We start from the raw sequence: 11,113 nt of genomic DNA on the forward strand, positions 1-11,113 counted from the left end.
CACGCACGCAGATATACACACGCACGCAGATATACACACGCACGCAGATATACACACGCACGCAGATATACACACGCACGCAGATATACACACGCACGCAGATATACACGCACGCAGATATACACACACACGCAGATATACACACACGCAGATACACACACACGCAGATATACACACACACAGTGTGTTGCAGAACTTCTTTCTTCTTCCTTATGGTTTCATGATTTCCTTGACTTTTCCAGAATGAAAGATATTTTATTGAGAATCCTCACGTTTTTGTAGATCTTTATTGAAACTTTTTAGGTGTTTAATTGCCAAACCCATCCTGTCGCTTTTATTCCCGTACCACTGGCACAAGTATCTCCGTACACAGCAAAAAGAAATAGAAGCAGACTTAGAAAACACCATAACAGGAAAGACCAGAACAACAGATGATTGAGGAACTTTTTATTACTTTTGGTTCATTCAAGGCTAGCTTAACCTAGGAAGTGTTAAGTCTCCCAAGGCAGAAGCTGGATGGTCTCCAATCCATTCCATTTTCTAAGGTATTTATCCCCAAGCTGCCCACACTTAGTTGAGATCTTAGTTTTGCAGAGCCTTGGATTCGCCTATGCCCCTGGGAAACCTCTTAGACTTCTATTCTAATGATCACAGCCTGACCCTTGGGACCTCCTGGCCTTCTTCCTCAGGCCCCCAGTCATAACTTGAAGTTATTTCCCACGGTGTCATGAGACAGTGAGAACAACTTCACATCGCCGGATCACCTGGTGGCAGAATGCAAACAATGGGGTCCAGCAGCCAATGGGATGATCCTACACCCAATGGGATGATCCTACAGCACACAGTGGGGTCCAGCAGCCCATGGGATGATCCTACAGCACACAGTGGGGTCTGTGGTGCACAATGGGGTCCAGCAGCCAATGGGATGATCCTGCAGCCAATCGGTGACTGGTGTTTCATTGTGCACACAGATGCTGAGCTGACACACATGGATGCGGAGCGGCAACAATCTGGACTCAGTGGAGGAATCCAACCTGCAGCATGTGAGGATGGAAAGCAGGGAGGATTAAATAAAGGCATCAGCACTGCAATAGGAACAACAGGATGGATATGGGGTATAAGGGATGGTTAATAAAGGCATCAGCACTGCAATAGGAACAACAGGATGGATATGGGGTATAAGGCAGGGATGGCTCATAAAGGCACCAACACACAACAGGAACAGCATAGGGACAAAACGCCATCCAGCTATGGGATATAGGGCCATTATACAGACACACACAGACACACACAGACACACACAGACACACACAGACACACACAGACACACACAGACACACACAGACACACACAGACACACACAGACACACACAGACACACACAGACACACACAGACACACACAGACACACACAGACACACACAGACACACATCTCACATCAGGTCTCTATGGGGTTTAATGGAGGCCTATGGGGTCTTATGGGGTCTCTATGGGGTCCTATGGGGTTCAAATGGGGCCTATGGGGTCTCTATGGGGGCCAGTGAGGTCTTATGGGGTATATGCACACACACACACAGACACACACACACAGACACACACACACAGACACACACACACAGACACACACACACAGACACACACACACAGACACACACACACAGACACACACACACAGACACACACACACAGACACACACACACAGACACACACACACAGACACACACACACAGACACACACACACAGACACACACACACAGACACACACACACAGACACACACACACAGACACACACACACAGACACACACACACAGACACACACACACAGACACACACACACAGACACACACACACAGACACACACACACAGACACACACACACACAGACACACACACACACAGACACACACACACAGACACACACACACACAGACACACACACAGACACACACACACACAGACACACACACACACAGACACACACACACACAGACACACACACACACAGACACACACACACACAGACACACACACACACAGACACACACACACACAGACACACACACACACAGACACACACACACACAGACACACACACACACAGACACACACACACACAGACACACACACACACAGACACACACACACACAGACACACACACACAGACACACACACACAGACACACACACACAGACACACACACACAGACACACACACACAGACACACACACACAGACACACACACACAGACACACACACACAGACACACACACACAGACACACACACACAGACACACACACACAGACACACACACATCATGGCCCATAAATATCCCAGAAGATCCCATTAAACCCCATAAGGACCCCATAACATCCCATAGGCCCTTATTAAACCCCCATAGGGATCCCATAAGACCACATTAAACCCCATCGGACACCCTAAGGCCCCAAAGGCCCCATTAAACCCCATAGAGACCCTATAAAGGCCCCAAATGATCCCATAAAACCCCATAGCGCCCATTAAACCCCATAGTGACCATAGAGGACATTAATAGCAGCAGTCTGAATCTCCCTTTGCATTGCAGCCCTATTAACAGCAATGGGAGCTACAACAGCGCCGCCTTGTGGACACAACGCAGAACTGCAACGGAGGAGCAACAGCAGCAATAAAGAACTGAATGGAGCCATGGGGGAACAGAAACGAACTTGGGGGGCAGAATGTGATGGCGGCACTTATGGGGCACGACACACAGGCTGTACTTGGGGGGCAGAGAGAGATGGCAGCACTTGGGGGGCAAGAGGCAATGGCTGCATTTGGGGGCAGCAAGAAGGGCACTGCAATAAGAATTAAGCACTGAAGTGCATAAATGAGCTCTGGAACATTATCTTGGGTCTCAGTATGGAACAGATCCAACACAGTCAGTGTGTGCTGCTCTTATCTGCTGGGCTGAGAGTTACCGGTCAGCAAAGCTGGTTCAGGGCCATTCCAGGCAATGCAGGTTTCTGTTCCTCGCTGTTCTCATCAGGAGCTGCACATCTCTCAGGGCTCTGCTGGCACCTGTTGGACACAATGCAACAATGAAGGCACTACCCACATGTGCAGGGCAGCACCTTTTGCACAAGCAGGCACTGCAGTGGTCGGGATACCTAAAAATGGCAGAGCTCACAGCCCTGAAACAAAGCAGAAAACATTCACCCCATCCCAAAGACAAACACTCACCCACAGCCCGCAGGAGGCAAACTCCAGGGAGAAACACCACCCTTACAGCTGCTGACACTGCAATGTGGTCAGGCTGCCCCAGAAATGAGGGCAGCACAGCCCTGACATAAAGAACCCCTCACCCCAATCCAAGGCCCAGAGCTCACCCCACACTCCAAAGGAAGCAGTCCCCAAGGAGAGATACTGCCCTCATGGCTGCCAGCCTTCCAATGCAGCTGTGAGCCCCAACAGGGGCAGATCACAGCCCTGCAATAAGGCAGGAATCACTCACCCCTTCCCGAGGAGCGGGGCTCACCCCACAGAAAACAGTCTGCAAGGAGATATGTGTCCCTTGCAGGTGGCACCCCTTAAATATGGTCACAACCCCCTGAGAAAAACAGAGCTCCCAGCCCCAAAATAAAGGAATCACTCACCACATTGCAAAGACAAACAGCCCACACTCCCAAGGAAGCAATCAGGTACAGATGCTGCTCCTGCCGCTGCCAGCCCTGAAATGGGGTCAGGATCCACTAAAAAGAGAAAAACACAGCCTTAAAATAAGGAAAGGATCACTCACCCCACTCCATGGCTCACCCCATAAGGAAGGGAACACTCACCCCACCCCACAAGGAAGGGAACACTCACCCCACCCCACAAGGAAGGGATCACTCACCCCACTCCATGGCTCACCCCCACACTCCTAAGCAATGGAGGGCTATAGGGGGCAATGGGATGATGGGGGGCTATAGGGGGACATTAGCAGCAATGTTATATATCATAAGTAAACCAACAATAGACGACCATCTATTTCATAGTCACACACACTGCCGGCTTCACACTGCACTGAGTCAGAGCTGCAGGCCTTCTTTCAAGCGCTTTGATAGCACTGACTGCAATACACGGTACCTGGCCATAAGCAATAGATGGGAACAGCAGCACGAACACACCGTTATCGTTGCCATGGCTGAGAACAGCAACGAGGCAACAACCTGCAGCTCCTGCTGCGACGCTCCCGGACTTTTCCCTGCGTCCAAACGCTGTTCCACGGTCCGACTGTTGTTCCCCGGGCAGGAACTGCCGGCAGCTTTTCTACCCCAGCCGGAACCAACCGGACCCGGGAGCTCACCCGGCCGGGGGCAGCGACGATCGCTGCGCTTCTACCCCGCGTAGGACGGCTCCGTCCGGCTGACGGGCTGCCCTGATCCCACGCACAAACCGCTCCGCCGATGGAGGCTCCTTGTCGGCTCCCGCGGGGTTCGGCTGAGGGAGAACGAACGAGAAACCGCGGGGCGCGCCAAAGGCGGGAGAGAACGCCGCTAAAATAGGAGGTCGCCATTTTGGTCATGCGCAGTAGCGCTTTTCCGCCGCAATTTTGGACATGCGCAGTAGCGCTTTTCCGCCGCCGTTTTGGACATGCGCAGTAGCGTTCCTTCTGCCGCGGTGCATTGTGGGATATAACGCGGCAGAAGGAGGTCGGCATTTTGGACATGCGCAGTAGCGCTTCTCCGCCGCCATTTTGGACATGCGCAGTAGCGTCCCTTCTGCCGCGGTGTATTGTGGGATATCCCGCCAAAATTGGAGGACGCCATTTTGGACATGCGCAGTAGCGCTGTTTTCGCCGCCATTTTGGACATGCGCAGTAGCGTCCCTTCCGCCGCGGTGCTTTGTGGGATATCCCGCCAAAATTGGAGGACGCCATTTCGGACATGCGCAGTAGCGCTTCTCCGCCGCCATTTTGGACATGCGCAGTAGCGTCCCTTCTGCCGCGGTGCATTGTGGGATATCCCGCCAAAATTGGAGGACGCCATTTTGGACATGCGCAGTAGCGCTTCTCCGCCGTCATTTTGGACATGCGCAGTAGCGTCCCTTCCGCCGCGGTGCATTGTGGGATATCCCGCCAAAATTGGAGGACGCCATTTTGGACATGCGCAGTAGCGCTGTTTTCGCTGCCATTTTGGACATGCGCAGTACCGTCCCTTCCGCCGCGGTGCATTGTGGGATATCCCGCCAAAATTGGAGGACGCCATTTTGGACATGCGCAGTAGCGCTTCTCCGCCGCCATTTTGGACATGCGCAATAGCGTCTCTTCCGCCGCGGTGCATTGTGGGATATCCCGCCAAAATTGGAGGACGCCATTTTGGACATGCGCAGTAGCGCTTCTCCGCCGCCATTTTGGACATGCACAGTAGCGTCCCTTCCGCCGCGGTGCATTGTGGGATATCCCGCCAAAATTGGAGGACGTCATTTTGGACATGCGCAGTAGCGCTTCTCCGACGCCATTTTGGACATGCGCAGTAGCGTCCCTTCTGCCGCGGTGCATTGTGGGATATCCCGCCAAAATTGGAGGACGCCATTTTGGACACGCGCAGTAGCGCTTCTCCGCCGCCATTTTGGACATGCGCAGTAGCGCCCCTTCCGGCAATATAGTTTTATTAGTTGTTAGTTTATTAGTTTATTAGTTTATATTTCCGAAAATATAGTTTTATTTCAATTAGTCTTTTTGATTGGCAATGGAGTCTCATTTATGGGCAATGGAGCCTTACAATCAATACACTCTTACTTATTGGCAATGGACTCTTATTTAATGGCAATGGACTCTTAAGTCTTAATGGAGTTATATTTATTAGCAATGGAGTCTCATTTATTAGCTATAGAGTCTTACTAATTAGCATTGTAGTCTTGTCTGTTGGCAATAGAGCCCATATGGTTTAATGGGGCCCATAGGGTATAATGGGGGCCTGCAATACCATTAACAGCCACAAGGCGGCGCTAGAATGGAGCCCATAGGGTTTAATCGGGACCATAGGGTTTAATGGGAGCTGCAATACCCTCAGCGGCCACAAGGTGGCGCTATAATAGAGCCCATAGGGTTTAATGGGGCCCATAGGGTATAATGGGGCCCATAGTGTATAATGGGGGCCTGCAATACCATTAACAGCCACAAGGCGGCGCTATAATGGAGCCCATAGGGTTTAATGAGACCCATAGGGTTTAATGGGGCCCATAGGGTTTAATGGGGGCCTGCAATACTCTCAATAGCCACAAGGTGGTGCTATAATGGAGCCCATAGGGTTTAATGGGGCTCATAGGGTTTAATGGGGTCTGCAGTCTTTAGTCTAAAGGGGCGGAGCCCCATATGCTAATGAGCCATGAAGCCACACCCCCGGTAGGCTGGAGTCCAAAGGGGCGGCCACCAGGTGGCGCTCTAACATAAGCTATATGGGACCCCATAGGGTTTAATGGAGCCCATAGGGTTTAATGGGGCCCATAGGGTATAATGGGGGCCTGCAATACCATTAACAGCCACAAGGCGGCGCTATAATGGAGCCCATAGGGTTTAATGGGGCCCATAGGGTTTAATGGGGCCCATAGGATATAATGGGGGCCTGCAATACCATTAACAGCCACAAGGCGGCGCTATAACGAAGCCCATAGGGATTAATGGGGTCCATAGGGTTTAATGGGGCCCATAGGGTTTAATGGGGCCCATAGGGTATAATGGGGGCTGCAATACCATTAACAGCCACAAGGCGGAGCTATAACAGAGCCCATAGGGTTTAATGGGGTCCATAGGGTTTAATGGGGACCATAGGGATTAATGGGGCCTGCAATACCATTAACAGCCACAAGGCGGCGCTATAATGGAGCCCATAGGGTTTAATGTGGCCCATAGGGTTTAATGGGGCCCATAGGGTTTAATGGGGGCCTGTAATACTCTCAATAGCCACAAGGTGGCGCTATAATGGAGCCCATAGGGTTTAATGGGGCCCATAGGGTTTAATGGGGTCTGCAGTCTCCAGTCTAAAGGGGCGGAGCCCCATATGCTAATGAGCCATGAAGCCACACCCCCGGTAGGCTGGAGTCCAAAGGGGCAGCCACCAGGTGGCGCTCTAACATAAGCTATATGGAACCCTATAGGGTTTAATGGAGCCCATAGGGTTTAATGGGGCCCATAGGGTATAATGGGGGCCAGCAATACCATTAACAGCCACAAGGCGGCGCTATAATGGAGCCCTTAGGGTTTAATCGCGGCCATAGGGTTTAATGGGGACCTGCAATACCCTCAGCGTCCACAAGGTGGCGCTATAATGGAGCCCATAGTGTTTAATGGGGCCCATAGGGTATAATGGGGGCTGCAATACCATTAACAGCCACAAGGCGGCGCTATAATGGAGCACATAGTGTTTAATGGGTCCCATAGGTTTTAATGGGGCTCATAGGGATTAATGGGGCCTGCAATACCTATAGCGGCCACCAGGTGGCGTTCTAACATAAGCTATATGGGACCCCATAGGGTATAATGGGGCCCATAGGGTTTAAGGGGGCCCTTAGGGTTTAATGGGGCCCATAGGGTTTAATGGGGCCTGCAATACCTACAATGGCCACAAGGTGGCGCTCTAACATAAGCTATATGGGATCCTATAGGGTAAATGGGGCCCATAGGGTATAATGGGGCCCATAGGGTTTAATGGGGCCCATAGGGTTTAATGAGGGCCTGCAATACCTACAATGGCCACAAGGTGGCGCTCTATCATAAGCTATATGGGACCCCATAGGGAATAATGGGACCCCATAGAGTATAATGGGGCCTCTAGGGTTTAATGGGGCCCATAGGGTTTAATGGGGCTCATAGGGATTAATGGGGTCTGTAATACCCTCAGCGGCCACAAGGTGGCGCTATAATAGAGCCCATAGGGTTTAATGGGGCCCATAGGGTATAATGGGGGCTGCAATATCATTAACAGCCACAAGGCGGCGCTATAACGGAGCTCATAGGGTTTAATGGGGCCCATAGGGTATAATGGGGCCCATAGGGTATAATGGGGGCTGCAATACCATTAACAGCCACAAGGCGGCGCTATAATGGAGCCCATAGGGTTTAATGAGGCCCATAGGTTTTAATGGGGCCCATAGGGTTTAATGGGGCCCATAGGATATAATGGGGGCCTGCAATACCATTAACAGCCACAAGGCGGCGCTATAACGGAGCCCATAGGGTTTAATGGGGTCCATAGGGTTTAATGGGGCCCATAGGGTTTAATGGGGCCCATAGGGTTTAATGGGGGCTGCAATACCATTAACAGCCACAAGGCGGAGCTATAACGGAGCCCATAGGGTTTAATGGAGCCCATAGGGTTTTGGTATGGATAGGTATGGATAGGTATTGGATAGGTATTGGCGCATGCGTATTGTGGTTCCGGAATTGGCGCGTGCGTATTGCCGCTTCGCCGATTGCGCATGAGTATTTTCATGCCGAATCTGGCGCATGCGTTTTTACTTTCCGGTGTGGGCGCATGCGTACTGCTGTTCCGGAATTTGCGCATGCGTAGTGCCGTTTCCGAACTGGTGCATGCGTATTCTCGTTCCGGAATTGGCGCATACGGACTTTTGTGCTGAATCTGGCCCTTGGGCGCTCTTCTGCTCTTGGTGCGTCACTGCGGCAATGCGTGTTTTCGTTCCGGTACCGCTGCGTGAGCGGTTGTATTCCGACACCGGAGCACGATGCGGCTGTTCCGCATTTGACGCATGTGTAGTAGCGTTCCGAAACTGACGCATGCGCATTGATATCCGGAAACTGGCGCATGCGTATTGCCGCTCCGGTTTTCACTCATGCGCATTGATTTAATAATACTGGCGCATGCGCATTGATTTAATAATACTGGCGCATGCGCATTGATTTAATAATACTGGCGCATGCGCATTGATTTAATAATACTGGCGCATGCGCATTGATTTAATAATACTGGCGCATGCGCATTGATTTAATAATACTGGCGCATGCGCATTGATTTAATAATACTGGCGCATGCGCATTGATTTAATAATACTGGCGCATGCGCATTGATTTAATAATACTGGCGCATGCGCATTGATTTAATAATACTGGCGCATGCGCATTGATTTAATAATACTGGCGCATGCGCATTGATTTAATAATACTGGCGCATGCGCATTGATTTTCGGATTCTGGCGCATGCGCATTGATTTAATAATACTGGCGCATGCGCATTGATTTTCGGATTCTGGCGCATGCGCCGTGTTGTATGGCTGGTACATACGGGTGTAGTGCTGCAGTTTGGCCACGCGGTGGCAGCAGAGACCGCGGAAACGATTCGTTCGGTTGGTCGCGTTGCTGGCGCAGCCCGCGCCGGTCCGTTCCGTGCTGCTGACGGAGGCAAAGCACGCGGTGCGGTAAGCGAAGTACCGGGGGAGAAAGAAAAGAAGAAAAAACAAGAAAAAATACAACTAAGAGAATCAAGGAAGAGTTCTCCGAACACAGCAAAGCTGTGCGAATTGCCTGTGAATATCTGGAAATAAATCATCATCTCATTGATGTTGTCGTGCTTTTTGTTTGTTTCTCGCAGCATCTGCGGTGATGAACTTTGATCGTATCAGTTGAACAGATGCGTGCAGTGAAGCCAGGGATGGTTTGGAACGATTAAAAGAGCAAAGCATCGCAGCTGAGCAACTTTTGGAACAAACCGAGTAGTTCCAGGTTCCATAGCTGGCCTCTCCACTCTGAGATTCCATCCCGTTCACTCAGGGCTTGTAAATATCAGTTTTGTTATCGAGCGATTTGTCGTCGGTTCTTTCATTTGCGACTGTTGCCAGCATCTGCCGCGGGGCGTTCTGAGCCCGGGCACCACGGCTCAACCATTTAGTCACAGTGGGATTCCCAGTCACAGCTTCAAGGATTTGGTCTACTTTTGACCCAAAGGAAGAAATAATACAAAGCATGAGGTATATGGAAGTCATCATCAGGCAATGCTTCTTAGCATCACCTTTGGGAAACAGAGAAGGGATTTGTAATAAAAATCTTGGTACAGCAGTAATATACACTGCTATGTAAGAATAACATGAGAACACTTCTCATAAGAGAACTTTCTGATCTCCATCTGGGAGATGCAATCCTGCACTATTTGCCCGCAGACACCTTTTGGCAACTGTTCCAGATCCAGCTGGATGTTCCTTTTGGGAGTACAACTCAAAAAACAGCGGGGAAAAAAAAAAAAAAAAAGGTAGTTTAACATAGGCAGAAGAAAAAGAACGGTATGTTTCTATCAGTATTTAAAATAAGTAGGCAGTCAACAACAGAACAAGAGAAGCCATTCCTAGAATATCACCATGGGAAACATAGCTGCAGAGAATGAAACATCTACATTTTCCTGAAGTACTGCTCCAGGAAAATATAGATAGATAGATAGATAGATAGATAGATAGATAGATAGATAGATAGATAGATAGATAGATAGATTTTAGACATTATCTGCTTGAAGGCATATACCTTCCTCATATTTTAACAGCATGAAAGCAAAAACGCAGAGAGTCATCTCCTCCAACATTATGTGTATTTGCTTTAGACAGCTTGTGGTGCAGCTCAGTATCATAGAGAACTGAAGCTGTAAGCACCAAGCTCCTAGGCTCCAGACAAACCCACCAACCCTAACCCTAACCTCCAGAATCCTGAAGTAGGGCACCCAGTGGAAATGTCAAACAAAGCACCTGATTCTCAGCCTACTCGTTTATTTTTGTAAATCCCAAGGTCTCCCTGTTAGTTCCACTTCTGCCCTGTGAAGCCCATACTCACAGTGTTGGAAGTTCTTGCAACTAGACAGCAGAGAATTTAGATTGGACTGAATTTTAGGAAGGTGTTGCATTAAATCAAAAATAATGCCTCCCTGAGCAGCAAAGTATGGGGCTATAGAAAAATGGCTTGATTCCTAAAGAACAAAGTCAGTTCCTCCTTTACAGATTACAGAAAGGACTTAATGTGAAACAGGATGAGCAGAATGTGGGGACATCCAATTCTATGCTGTGCGGCCCCTTTAAATCCGTGCCCCCTCCACCAGTGAGGAGCTCGCGGCCCGTCCCCCCCCGGCTGCCATAGCAACGTCAGCTGCCCCCTTAAAGG

General features: G+C 50.1%; 1 long non-coding RNA gene across 1 annotated transcript; it reads right to left on the reverse strand.

The window, feature by feature from the left end:
• Window positions 1–435: 435 nt before the first annotated feature.
• Window positions 436–4,640, reverse strand: LOC140262469 (uncharacterized). The gene is made up of 4 exons (XR_011905835.1): window positions 4,108–4,640; window positions 3,636–3,731; window positions 2,961–3,060; window positions 436–1,034 (listed from the first exon to the last, which is right to left on the reverse strand). It is a non-coding gene; the product is annotated as an uncharacterized lncRNA (long non-coding RNA).
• Between the last annotated feature and the right edge of the window lie 6,473 nt (window positions 4,641–11,113).

The sequence above is a fragment of the Excalfactoria chinensis genome, chromosome 24 (genome assembly GCF_039878825.1).
Source record: "Excalfactoria chinensis isolate bCotChi1 chromosome 24, bCotChi1.hap2, whole genome shotgun sequence".
Classification (NCBI taxonomy): domain Eukaryota; kingdom Metazoa; phylum Chordata; class Aves; order Galliformes; family Phasianidae; genus Excalfactoria; species Excalfactoria chinensis.